This window comes from Elephas maximus, chromosome 9, assembly GCF_024166365.1.
Source record: "Elephas maximus indicus isolate mEleMax1 chromosome 9, mEleMax1 primary haplotype, whole genome shotgun sequence".
In the NCBI taxonomy this organism is placed as follows: Eukaryota; Metazoa; Chordata; class Mammalia; order Proboscidea; family Elephantidae; genus Elephas; species Elephas maximus.
Window position 1 is genome coordinate 25,334,467 of NC_064827.1, and position 14,724 is coordinate 25,349,190.

Below are 14,724 nucleotides of genomic sequence, written 5' to 3' on the forward strand. Positions count from 1 at the left end.
TATATACTCTGGAGTTTGGGATTTATTGTGATTGGGATTTATTGTGATAACGGTAGCCTCAGACCACGGCCCTTTTCGGTAATATCCTCACTATCCATCTACTTTTCTTTTTTTAACAGGGATTCCATGTAAACTTTACTCAGTTTCCCCCAATGGTAACATTTTGCAAAACTATAGCATATAATCGCAATCAGAGTGTTGGTATTGATACAATCCACCGATTTTATTCGGATTTCCCTAGTTTTACATGTACTCATTTGTGCATGTGTGTGTGTGTATTTGTGTGTACAATTTTACCACATTTGTAGGTTTGTGTATCCACCATCACAATCAAGATACTATTCCAAGAAGGCAGGGTAACAGGAGCAGATATATCCATCTACCTGCAACAACAAAAAACACTGTTTGTAAAAATCATGTGCATAAACAATGGTATCCAGATATTGGATATCAGGCAGTGAAAGGCAGTGATGCCTGAGACTTGGGAAACAAACCAGATGAGCCCTGTAATTGCCTAAGCTTACTGCCTGGAGAGAATCTCTAGGCTACAGTTTAAGGTGAGGAACCTAGGTCAAGCTTAGTAAAACCAAAAACAAACCCACTGCTGTCAAGTCGATTCCGGCTCATAGCGACCCTATAGGACAGAGTAGAACTGCCCCATAGAGTTTCCAAGGAGCGCCTGGAGGATTTGAACTGCCGACCTCTTGGTTAGCTGCTGTAGCACTTAACCACTATGCCACCAGGGTTTCCATGAAGCTGAGTAGTCTCCCTTAATTTAGGAGACAGCTGGAAGTCCCAGGAGGCCAAGGCAGCTAGAGTTCACAGGGCAGGGAACCAGAGAGAAGAGTTGCAGAGAGAGACTCTGGAGATGTGCAGATAGTCCCCCTCAAGTCTTCAGCTAATTACTGCTCTACACATGACTGTGAGAACTGTCCGAGGCTGGGGAAAGAATGAGCTGAAAGGACTAGAGGAAACAATCTTGGAGATCTCACAGTACTTGTTATGGATTGAATTGTGTCCCCCAAAAACATGTGCTATAAATCATAACCTCTGTGCTTGTGGTTATAATCCTATTTGGGAATGGGTTATCTTTGTTATATTAATGAGACAGGATTAGTGTAGGATTTTTTTTCAATATTTTATTGTGTTTTTGGTGAAAGCTTACATGGCAAATTAGATTCTTAATTAACAATTTCTATACCTATTGTTGGAAATCCTGGTGGCATACTGGGTAAGTGCTAGAGCTGCTAACCAAAAGGTCGGCAGTTCAAATCCACCAGGCACTCCTTGGAAATTCTGTGGGTCAGTTCTACTCTGTCCTATATGGTCGCTATGAGCTGGAATCAACTTGACGGCAGTGGGTTAGGTGTTTTGTTTTTTTTTTTTGGAAACATATTGTTCAATGATATTGGTTATATTTTTCACAGTATATCAGCATTCTCATTAATTCTGTTTTGGTTACTCTGTTTCCCTTAATCCAGCTTCCCTGCCCCCCGCTTCTCATATTTTTGTCTAGGGAAAATGTTCACCATCTGGTTTTGTCAGATGATTATAGACAAGCACAGTACTCAGAGGTGATATAATTTATGGGCTGATCTGTCACTTGGCTGAAAGGTGAATTTTGGGAGTGGTTTAAGTTCCAAGTTTAAAGGGTATCCCAGGGCGATAATCTTGGGGGTTCATCCAGCCACTAGTGGTCCAGTAAGTCTGGACCTTTTTTTTTTTTTTTTAAGGAATTTGAGCTTTGTTCTACATTTTTCTCCCATTCTATTCAGGGCCATTTATTGAGTCCCTGGCTGGAACGGTCAGTAGTGGTAGCCAGATACCATCTAATTCTTCTGGTTTCAAGGAAGGTGAGGCCATTTTTTATATAGACGAATTTTTCTTTGAGTCTTTGGTTTCCTTCTTTCACTTTTGATCCAGATTAATAGATGTATCTTAGATGGCTGCTCACAAGCTTTTAAGACCCCAGATGCTACTCACCAAAATAGGATGTAGAATATCATCTTAGTGGACTATATTGCGCCAATTAACCAAGTTGCTCTACAAGGCTATGGTCCTAAGCCTTCAAATCCAGCAATAGTATGTTTTGTATGTTTTGAGCCAATCTCTTTTGCTATATAAAAAAAAATATATAGAAGAGATTAAATAAGCAAGCGAGAAGCAGAGATAGGGGAAGGTAGATACTATATCACATAAAAATCACCAAGGGGCCATGGAACAAGGACCTTTCCCCAGAGCTGACAGAAGGAGAAAGTCTTCCCCTAGAGCCAGCACCCTGAATTTGGACTTCTAGCCTCCTAAACTGTGATAAAATAAATTTGTTTGTTAAAGCCATCCACTTGTAGTATTTCTTTACAGCAGCACTAGATAACTAAGATAGTGCTGATAATTTTTCATGTTTCAATCAGCCACCATAGAAAATCTCATAAATCACAGGAAATTTCACAATTCACAAGACAAGAAATAGAAGGGAATTGCCTCAGTAAACCCAAACCCAAACCCATTGCCGTCAAGTCGATTTCGACTCATAGCGACCCTATAGGACAGAGTAGAACTGCCCCATAAGGTTTCCAAGGAGCACTTGGCGGATTCAAACTGCCAACCTGTTGATTAGCAGCCCAACGGTTAACCACTGTGCCACCAGAGCTCCATAGTGGGGAAAAGTTAGCCCTAAACCAAATGCTGCTATGGACCTGCTTAACAAACCTTAAAGGCAAGACCCAGAAGGATACAAATGTTTCCAAGTAACTTAACTGCGGCCCACATCAGAGCTGGAGAATATTTATAAAAATACTGAAATATTCAGCACTCAACAAGGTAAAATTGACAACGTCCAGCATTCAACTGAAAATTACTATGCATGTGAAGAAGCAAGATAATATGATCCATAATCAGGGGGAAATCAATCAATAGAAATAAATATAGAAATGACACAGATGACAGAATTAATAGACAAGGACATTAAAATGGTTATTATGATATTCCATATGTTCAAGAAAATTAAAAAAAAAAAGATTAAACATGTTCAGTAAACACATGAAGATATTAAAAAGACCCAAACTGAACTTCTACAACCATGGAGCATCGGTCTCATGCCAGGTGTTAGGGAAAGTTGCTGACCTTCACTTATGGTGGCACCGTTCATGTCAGCAATGACTCCTCTCCTTCAGGTCTTTTCACGATTGCTTTGCTGATCCTACTTCCTACATGAAGGGACCCATAGACCCCACAGTGCCTGACACCTGTACCCCCTGGGGCTTATACACACGCCACCAGTCCCGGGAGGCTCTGGAGAGTCCACTCAGCATCACTTGGCTTTTTCGCTGACCCTCTACCAAGGCTGATGTCCTTCTGCAGGGACTGGTCCCTCCTGATAACATGTGAGACAAAGTCTCGCCATTCTTGCTTCTAAGGAACATTCTGGATGCACTTTTTCCAAGACAGATTTGTTCCCTCTTTTGGCAGTCCATGAAATATTCAATACTCTTCACCAGCACCACAATTCAAATGCATTAATTCTTCTTCGATCTTTCTTATTCATTGGCCAGCTTTCACATTCATATGAGGCAACTGAGTCAGGTGCACCTTGGTCCCTCAAAGTCACATCTCTACTTTTTAACACTTTAAAGAGGCCTTTTGCAGCAGATTTTCCCAATGCAATATGTCATTTGATTTCTTCACTACTTTTACTTCCATGGACATTGATTTTGGATCCAACTAAAATGAAATCCTTGACAACCTCAATCTTTTCTCCATTTATCATGATGCTGCTTACGGGTGCAGTTGTGAGGATTTTTGTTTTCTTTATGTTGAGGTATAATCCATTCTGGAGGCTGTAGTCTTTGGTCTTCATCAGGACTTCTTCAAGTCCTCTTCACTTTAAGCAGGCAAGGTTGTGTCATCTGCATAACATAGGTTGTTAATGAGTCTTCCCCCAATCCTAATGCCCCATTCTTCTTCATGTACTCCAGCTTCTCGGAATTTTTGCTGAGCATACAGATTAAATAAGTAAGGTGAAAGACTACAACCCTGGTGCACAAATTCCCTCATTTTAAACCGTGTAGTATCCCCTTGTTCTGTCTGAACGACTGCCTCTTGGCCTACGTACAGCCTCCTCATGAGCACAATGAAGTGTTCTGGAATTCCCATTTTTTGCAATGTTATCCATAATTTGTTATGATCCACACAGTAGAAGGCCTTTGCATAATCAATGAAAACAGGTAAACATCTTTCTGGTATTCTCTGTTTTCAGCCAGGATCCATCTGACATCAGGAATGAAATCCCTGGTTCCACATCCTCTTCTAAACCCCGCCAAATTTCTGGCAGTTCCTGTCAATGCACTGCTGCAGCAGCTTTTGAATGATCTTCCGGGCTCCTGCACATGTATCCTTAAACTTGCTTTGGGAGTACAAGATGCCCTTATGATGAGTTCTATAACTTTATGACTTCTTCATTTCAAAAACCTCTTTTCACTAAAATAAATGGTGACTATACACATGGATCTCACCAGATGGAATACACAGGAATCAAATCGACTACATCTATGGAAAGAGATGATGAAAAAGCTCAATATCATCACCCAGAACAAGGCCAGGGGCTGACTGCAAATCAGACCATCAATTACTCATATGCAAGTTCAAGTTGAAACTGAAGAAAATTAGAAGAGGTCCATGAGAACCAAAAGTACGACCTTCAGTATATCCCTCCTGAATTTACAGACCATCTCAAGAATAGATTTGACGCATTGAACACTAGTGACTAACAAACTGAGAAGTTGTTATGACATCAAGGACATCATACATGAAGAAAGCAAGAGGTCTTTGAAAAGACAGGAAAGAAAGAAAAGACCTAAATGGATGTCAGAAGAGACTGAAATTTGCTCTTGAACATCGAGTAGCTAAAGCAAAAGGAAGAAATGACGAAGTAAAAGAGCTAAACAGAAGATTTCAAAGGGGACCTGAGAAGACAAAGTAAAGTATTACAATGACATGTCCAAAAACCTGGAGGTAGAAAACCAAAAAGGAAGAACACACTCAGCATTTCTCAAGCTGAAAGAACTGAAGAAAAAACTCAAGCATCGAGTTGCAATACTGAAGGATTCTACAGGGAAAATGTTAAATGATGTACGAAGCATCAAAAGAGGATGGAAAGAATACACAGTCACTATATCAAAAAGAATTGGTCGATGTTCAACCATTTCAGGAGGTAACATATGATCAGAAACTGATGGTACTGAAGGAAGAAGTCCAAGCTGCACTGAAGGCACTGGTGAAAAACAAGGCTCCGAGAATTGAAGGAGTACCAATTGAGATGTTTCAATACACGGATGCAGCTCTGGAAGTGCTCACTCATCTAGTCTATGCCAAGAAATTTGAAAGACAGCCACCTGGCCAGCCGACTTGAAGAGATCAGTATTTATGTCTATTCCAAAGAAAGGTGATACCACCAAATGAGGAAACTATCGAACAATATCATTCATATCACATGCAAGAAAAATCTTGCTGAAGATCATTCAAAAATGGCTGCAGTAGTATATCGAGAGGGAATTCACAGAAATTCAAGCTGGATGCAGAAAAGGATGTAGAACGAGGGATATCACTGCTGAAGTCAGTCAGATGGATCCTGGCTGAAAGCAGAGAACAACAGAAAGATGTTTGCCTGTGTTTTATTGACTATGTAAGGCATTTGACTGTGTGGATCATAACAAATTATGGATAACGTTGCAGAGAATGGGAATTTTGGAACATTTAATTGTGCTCATGAGGAATCTGTACATGGATCAAGAGGAAGTTGTTTGGACAGAACCAGGGGATACTGCATGGTTTAAAGTGAGGAAAGCTGTGCATCAGCATTGTATCCTTTCATCATACTTATTCAGTCTATATCCTGAGCAAATAATCTGAAAAGCTGGGCTATATGAAGAAGAATGGGGCAAAAGGATTGGAGGAAGACTCATTAACAACCTGCATTATGCAGATGACACTACCTTGCATGCTGAAAGTGAAGAGGACTTGAAGCACTTACTGATGAAGATCAAAGACCACAGCCTTCAGTATGGATTACACCTCACCATAAAACAAAAATCCTCACAACTGCACCCATAAGCAGCATCATGATAAATGGAGAAAAGATTGAGGTTGTTAAGGATTTCATTTTACTTGGATCCACAATCAATACCCGTGGAAGCAGCAGTCAAGAAATCAAAACTCATTGCATTGGACAAATCTGTTGCAAAAGACCTCTTTAAAGTGTTGGAAAGCACAGATGTCACCTTGAAGACTAAGGTGCGCCTGACCCAAGCCATGGTGTTTTCAATCACTTCACATGTACGCGAAAGCTGGACAATGAATAAGGAAGACCGAAGAAAAATTGACACCTTTGAATTGTGGTGTTGGTGAAGAATATTGAATATACCATGGACTGCCAAAAGAACAAACAAATCTGTCTTGGAGGAAGCACAACTAGAATGCTGCTTAGAAGCAAGGATGGTGAGACTACATCTCACATAGTTTGGACATGTTATCAGGAGGGACCAATCCTTGGAGAAGGACATCATGCTTGGTAAAGTAGAGGAAGGCCCTCAACGAGATGGATTGACACAGTGGCTGCAACAATGGGCTGAAGTATAACAATGATTGTGAGGATGGCACAGGACCCAGCAGTGTTTTGTTCTGTTATACACAGGGTCACTATGAGTTGAAACCGACTCGACAGCACCTAGCAGCAGCAGCAGCAGCATTGCAACTTCACATTGCAGTTTTGTGGGTGTTTTTCTGGAGTAATATGGCCTTGGGTTTAAATCCTATCTCCCCTGGCACTTGCTAGCTTTGAGGCTTTGGACAATAATAATAATTGATGACATTTATTGAGTACTTAGTATGTTCCAATGGTTCTAAGAGCTTGATGTATATTAACTGAATCTTCCCCAAAACCCAAAGAAGTAGAAAGGATTAACATTTCCATTTTTGTGGAAGAGGACATTAAGAGACTCCATTGTCCTATGTGTAAAGTGATGGTTAAGCAAAACAAAAATTCAAACCCATTGCCGTTGAGTTAATTTCGACCATAGGGACCTATAGGACAGAGTAGAACTGCCCCACAGGGTTTCCAAGGAGCAGCTGGTGGATTCACACTGCTGACATTTTGGTTAGCAGTTGTAGCTCTTAACCACTGCACCACTAGAACTCCATAAGTAATGAGTGATGATAAACCAAAAAACCCAAACCCAGGGCCATCGAGTTGATACTGACTCATAGCAACCCTATAGACAGAGTAGAACTGCCCCATAGAGTTTCCGAGGAGCGCCTGGCGGATTCGAACTGCCGACCCTTTGATAGCAGCTGTAGCACTTAACCACTACACCACCAGGGTTTCCTGTCTCATTTAATTTGCCATGTCATTGTAAGGATTACATGTGATGGCATATAGAAAGTGTCTAGCATCATTGTAGAACATGGTCCGACATTCATAAACATCCACCTCCCCACTTCACCCTTCTCCTTTGAGGGCATGGACCTTATCTATATGGCTTCTGCTTCCCCCCAGGGTTGGAGACAGTGGTGAGCATGTAGCAGAGACATCAGAAATATTATCAATGGTCTATTCGAAGATTGGAACTCTCCTTGCACTTGATCTCCTCTTTCTTCAAAGACATCAGACACATAGATGTGACGCTGTCATGGATTGAACTGTGTCTCACTGAAATATCTGTCAACTTGGCTAGGTTATGATTCCCAGTATTGTATGACTGTCCAACCATTTTGTCATCTGATGAGATTTCCCTCTATGTTGTAAATCTTATCTCTATGATGTTGTTGAAATGGATTAGTGGCAGTTATGTTGATGAGATCTACAAGATTAGATTGTGTCTTAAGCAAATCTCTTTTGAGATATAAAAGAGAGAAGCGAGTGGGGCAGGGGGCTCATACCGCCAAGAAAGTAGCACTGGGAACAGAGTGCATCCTTTGGACCTGAGGTTCCTACATGGAGAAGCTCCTAGACCAAGGGAAGATCGATGACAAGGACCTCCCTCCAGAGCCAACAGAGAAAGCCTTCCCCCAGAGCTGGCACCCTGAATTTTGACTTGTATCCTACTAGACTGTGAGAGAATGAATTTCTCTTCATTTTCATTAAAGCCATCCAGTTGTGGTATTTCTGTTATAGCAGCACTAGATAACTGAGACAGACACTTTGTCATTTTTTCTGCCTGGAACTAGAAACTTGCAACAGATCTAACTGGTGAAGCTGCTAAACACTGCTGGCTTGATCTGTTCTACCGTCATGTTCTGGATCCAAGTGACTAAGAGAAACTCCCATCTGAGCTGCAAAATGACAAGATGTAGATAGAATATAGCTCGGTGCTTTTCCACCTTGGCCACATTTAAAATCACCTGGGAATCTCTTTAAAAAGGCTGATGCTTGGCTCCACATGAGACTTTCTGACTTATTTTGTCTGAAGTGGAACCCAGGCATTAAAAACTTTTTAAAAGTTATATCGATAACTCTAATGTGTAGTCAGAATTGCAAAAAACTGATTAGCCTATATACCTGAATGGGAAATATATTTTAGCCAATCAAATTATTATTTAGGGTGGGGAATCTGTCTCCCTGCATCTGAAATCTTTCAGACAATAACCAAATATCATAGCATTGTACAGTCACCATAGAAGGAACCTGAAAAAAATTATGACATAGACTAGGATCAGCAAATATATGACTGCCCTTCCCTATGCCCACAATCACAGTACCCTTCCCCCATGAGTCCTCATCCTTCCTGCCTTCCCAAGACAGCCTTAGTGGACACATGAGATGGAGCTTAATCTTTCACAAGATATGTTGTTGTTGTCAGGTGCCGTTGAGTCAGTTCCGACGCATGGCAACCCTATGTACATACAACAGAACGAAACACTGCCTAGTCCTGCGCCATCCTCACAATCATTGTTGTGCTTGAGCCCACTGTTGCAGCCACTGTGTGAATCCATCTCGTTGAGGAACCTCATCTTTTTCGTTGACCCTCCACTTTACTAAGCATCATGTCCTTTCCCAGGAACTCCTGATAACATGTCCAAAGTACGTGAGACAAAGTCTCATCATCCTTGCTTCTAAGAAGCATTCTGGCTGTACTTCTTCCAAGACAGGTTTGTTCATTCTTTTGGCAGTCCATGGATATTCAATATTCTTCGTCAACACCACATCACTACTCAAAAGGAAAGCCTAGGCCCCTGACTCACCATTAGTAATTTCAGTTGTGATCCATGCTTCTCCACCTACTATTCGCTCCTGAGACTGAGTTTCCAATCTCCCCAGGTACCAACTTTGATCCTTGTTTCCAGTTTTTGTCATTGCCTAGCCCTTCAACCTCAGTGCTCAATCCTGTTTTTCTAGCTACAAACTTCACTTGACAGAGTCAGGTTCTCCACCTAACTATGTTGTCACAGGAAAACAGCCCTCCTGCTGTGAATGGGCCAAGATCCTTCCAATCCAATTCCACTCCCATGTGTGGTGAGCCCACCAGGCTTGCTCCAGCTTCAGTAGCAAGTTAAGGGAGAAGAAAGAAAAGAGAATCTAGGCGGCTGTCCAAGTCTCTGCCTTGGATGATTATGTGGGTGGTGATTACCATAGACAACAGATCCCAAGAGAGGAACAGATTTGGGGACGAAGATAGTGGGTTCAGTTTTAGGTGTGTTAATTTTGAAGAGTTTTTGTACCATTCAGGTCACAAGGTACACCAGCCCAATCTTTCTCTAGGAAAGCCTTCTCTGACCTCTCTTCTTCCACATCTACTTATCCCTCCTACTTACTTCTGATTCACCTTTATCATCGCACTTGTCCAACTTTTGTGTAAGCACCTTGAGGGCCAGGCCCTGGGCTCTATCTTTATTTTTGCGCCTGCTTCCTGGCATATATGCAGTACACGAAAAAATTCAGTAGCCCTGAAGGTGATTCCAACTGATGGCGGTACTCATGTGTCAGAATAGAATTGTGCTCCGCAGGTTCTTTACGGCTGTCACTTTTCAGAAGTAGATCACGAGGCGTTTCTTCTGAGGTGCTGCTGGGTGGGTTTGAACCATCAACCTTTTGGCTAGTAGTCCAGTGTTTAACCATTTTCACCACCCAGAGACTTCTCATGCAGTACACAGAATGTATTAAATAATGTTTGATGGATGAATAAATGAAAATTACTTGAACTGGCTTCTATAAAACACCAGAGGTGCAGGGATTAGTTTTGGACAAGAAAAAAAGAATGCCTTTTACATAGAAGAAAGGAAGGGTAAATTATAGATAAGTAGTCCCCAGAAAGCTAACATTTCACACCCTTTACTAAGTGAAGCTAAGCATTTATGATTCACTCAGTAAAAATGGTGTGGGGGCGGTATCTGACCTCCTGTAACTTCACAAGGAGGAAGAAGGATCAGGATCAACAGCCCAAAGCTGATTCCTATGAGGTGGAGGTCAGACACGCTGCCTCTCTCCACCATCTTTACCAATTCTAACACCAACCGTCCCTCCCATGGCATTCTTGACTTCATTGCTGGGTTTGTAAATTCATTGCAATGGCCACAAAGAACTCACAAACAGTACTCATGATTTGGGGTTTATTAGGGAAGTAACAGGTTACAATTCAGGTTTAGGAACACTCAGGATACAGTTCTTACATTAGGACAGCCTCTTCTCAGCTGTGCCCATAGGCATACCTATCTCTGGCCCCTCAGCCTGTGCCCTGCTTTGGCAAGTGTTAACAAAGCTCTTTTAGTTCTGCCGATAAGTACCCTAAGGCACTCCCTCCACCAGTCCAGTAAACCTCGGCCCAAAGGCACTCAGTGCAGCGCCGTGGGTCAGCAAACCTAGCTCCAGCAAGTGCCCAGAGGCACCCTACTCCACCAGCAAGCCTCCTGCCCAAAAGCACTCAGCTTTCTCACTCTGTGGGCCAGGAAGCCTACCACACCATCTCTTGCCAGTCTCTTCTACTGCCATTTCTCTGCCACTTCTTCTCACCATCTTCAGTGTTACAGGTCTCTCTCTCTCTTTCTCTAAACCTCCTGAGCAGGGATGGCAGTGGTAAGATCATCTCTTTTCTGCCTCTGGGATGGCTCATTTCAAGCCAGGTGGGATGCCAAAACTGACCAATCCCCTTAGTGGGCCACAATTACCCTATTTGCACAACCCTACCCCATCACTTGGCTGGAAGTTACAAGACCATGGCAAGAAGGTACACAAAAAAGCTATCTATCATGCTGCAACTTTTATTAGGAAAAGCCTAAGTCAGCTAAGCATACGTTTGTAAAGCTGAGTCAGGCTCTAATTCATTCTGACCTGCATTCGGGTTTATCAGCACAATAAGTATTTACACCATTATTAGCACTCAATTGACATTTAATCTTGCATTTAGAAAGCGCCCAGTTAATAACTGCTGAGTAAATGAATGAATAAAAAAGCTATATGCGCTAATGACAGGAAATCAAAAGATTAACATTTTCAAATTAAACAGATTTACTTTAACCAGTTCCATCTTTGCTTACTTCTTTCATTAAAACCCCTAGAAGCTGAGTGTGAAAAAAAAAAAAAATTTTTTTTTTTGGAACCAGTGTTTTATTAACTTATTAAAAGCATTGAGGGGTCATTAAAATTTAACAAGATCCATTAAATGTTACCAAATCATTTCTTATTTACAGTAAAGAATAAAGAGCCAGATGTCAAAGGACCTTCGATTCTAGGAACTTGAGAAATATCCTTCATGGTAGCACTTTGTTCCTCTGTTCAGCCAGACAAATTCAGGAGTCTAATACATAATTATTTGCAGAGGGATGTTTAAACAAACATTTTTACATTTTTGCTTTGATTATGTTGTTGTTCTCTGGATACATTGCAGTTTGATTCATACTTTCCCTGTCATTGGTCTCATATGGCCAAATAGGGCAAGAACTTAATTGACAAGATAATGAGAGTGCATACTCAATAGAAAAGCCAACCCACCTGTTCTCAGTTGACCTAAGTTGCTACCATGGAAACAAGTAAATCCACGGATACAAAAAAAACCACTGCACTCCGCTCAGTAATAAGAACTCCCTTTCACAACCCTTTCACTGAGGCACTTCCCTAGTTTAATGTCTTTAAATGTCACTGTCATGTGGATCAAACATTGCTTGTTTTTTTCCTATCAAAAAAGCGATACTTTGAAAAATCTGAAAATGCGGATAAGCAAAAAGAAGAAAATAACACCTTGAGGAATTAGAAATCCTGCTAATAGGTCAGTTGGGACTTGAGTGATTAAATAATAAAAGAGAAAAACATCTAGAGATAACTACTCTTAACCCCAAAGTATCTATCAGTGATTTGCAAGATTTTCAAATTTGCAAAACTTTTTTTTTAATGAGTCTCACAAAGAAAACCAATATGTAAAACAGATAAAAGCAAAATAGGAGGTAGGGTCCTGAAAGCCCAATTAGGGGGTTGTTTGATCCTCAGTTTGAGTCCTGAAGCACCAGCTTGGCACCTTGGAGTTCTTCAGAGCAAAGTTTAAAATTCACTGGTATTTATCATTCCAGACTTTTTTCCTGTGAGTAATATTCCTATTTATTATTTTATTAAAAGGGGATCATATAAAGTACGCTGTTTTGTAATTTGTTTTCATCTCACAATATTATAAATCATTGATTGCTTTCCTACATTAAGATAGTCCCTTCTGTGACATCATTTTAAACAGCTGCATAGTATTCCATTGTTTTGGCTCATTGTGTTTACTTAACCAATACCTAGATTCTAGACTTGCCACTTACTCCCAGTTTTTAAGCAAACACTGTGATGAACATTTTTATAGCAGTTAAATATTTTAAAAAATATTATAACTTATTAATTCATTTAAGATAATAATAACTAACCTGTTACATATTAACATTAATAATGCATTTTTATTATGGTAAAAAATATGTATAACAAATCATTTACCAATTCAACCATTTTTACATGTGCAATTCAGTGCCTTCAGTTTGTCTTTTATTCTCTTTACTAGTTTCTAGGATTGTTTATTTTGGAAAACACCAAAAGCCACTCATAGTAAAAAAAAAAGAAATTTTTTTTTTTTTTTTGCATAGTAGATTTTATTAAATAAAGTTAAAATCCTGTGTGGGTTTGAAACCATCTCCAAGAAGCCATGTTATCAGCGAGGGCTCTGCAGAGTGGCTGCACTTTGTTTTCGCATCATGTGCTTTTACTCACAAAACCGTTGGGCCAGTTAGACATGATGGCCTGATTGATTAGCTGTGCTTACAGGATGAATTCTAGATTGTCAAAGAATCTCTTCAACATTAATTCGGCCTACGATTTTGATAACTTGGGTTGTTCAGGGCAGTATTCTGCCACAGACTTCAGTGTATTTTTCCCAGGTCATGGCAGAAAAGCGTTATCACTGACCTCAGTTTAAAAAAAAAAAAACAAAAATTTTTTTTCTCCCAGTTTCCTTTAAAAAAGAGAAAGATATTTTTGGTTGCTCTGTTTATCATTCAGCTGAGTGACCAAATCTCAAGTTTTCTTTCCGGGAGAAAAAAAAACATTTTCTTAGCTAAATTTAGTTCTTATATTTGATTTTTTAAATATAATTCTTCAGTCTTCACTGGCATAATTAATCATCTATTTAAACACAGTAAACATCTTGAAAAGTGTTGTTATAATACCATGGACCTCTTTTCTGCCCTTCTTTAAAAAAAATTCCCTATTTTCTAGCAATCATTTATGTCAGTTACAAATCTTCGTGGTGTCATGTGTCTCATTTGCAGTTAACGTCACACAGAATTGCACATTCCTTGCTCTACATATCAATTACTTATGAAACATGCACACTCATTCATTATAGGAGCTAGAACAATGCTAAAGGCTGGTTTCAAAACCAGTATGCATCACACCCTTGCTGTAACTGCACCCTCTTAATTTCCATAAACCACACAGGAAACATACTCTCATTTCTTTACAGACATACCTTGAGTTGAGAAACTCCAAACCACGTCAACAATTCTCAGTGGCATTTATTTATTTTTGAAATCTTCTTCCAATATTGTTCCTACTATGTAACGACATCTCGAGGCAAAAGCAGCTACGAAGGGAAAAAGGACAAGATTAGGCTGGAGTGAGTCTGCATATAGCAAATCTACAAGCAAATTTTTGTAGGAGCAACAGCTCTCAAATACAATTATCATTTGTCCATGGACACTGTTGGGAAGAGAAAATAATGACACAGCTGCTCTTTATTTGGGAGTATTAATAGGTGTGCCTGGAGGGTGGTAAAGAGAACAAAGCATGTAAGTCAAAATTGGAAGTGCCCAAAAAGTCTATAAAAATCTCCAAAGTCAAAAAGAAAATCAGGATAGTAGTCACCCCTGCAGCAGTAGGAAGGCTACATAAGTAGTTTCAAATGCTTTAGTAAATTTCATTTAAGTTTGGTGAGAAGAAACAGGAAAAAGAAGAGGAAGAAAAAAAGGGAGGAATCTGTCGCAGGGTGAAAAAGCCTAAATTAGCCCCACCCCAGAGATTCTGCTTCAATTGGTCTGGACCAGAGTTGGCTTCTTCTTCTTCTTTTTTTTTTTTTTCTTCAACTATTCAGAGGTAGCCAGGGTGGAAAACAACTCATTGACAGAACGGAAGAGCTGTTATCTTAGGAAGGAAAAGAATTTTTTTTTTTGGCTAATGGTGCCAATGGTGTCATTTTAACCATCTGTTATTTTTGCAAA

The 14,724-nt window shown here is 40.2% G+C and overlaps 1 long non-coding RNA gene across 1 annotated transcript; it reads right to left on the bottom strand.

The window, feature by feature from the left end:
* Nucleotides 1-242: 242 nt before the first annotated feature.
* LOC126083002 (uncharacterized) lies at nt 243-14,256 on the bottom strand. Its single transcript, XR_007518695.1, has 3 exons — nt 13,977-14,256; nt 1,984-2,116; nt 243-383 (listed from the first exon to the last, which is right to left on the bottom strand). It is a non-coding gene; the product is annotated as an uncharacterized LOC126083002 (long non-coding RNA).
* Nucleotides 14,257-14,724: the final 468 nt, after the last annotated feature.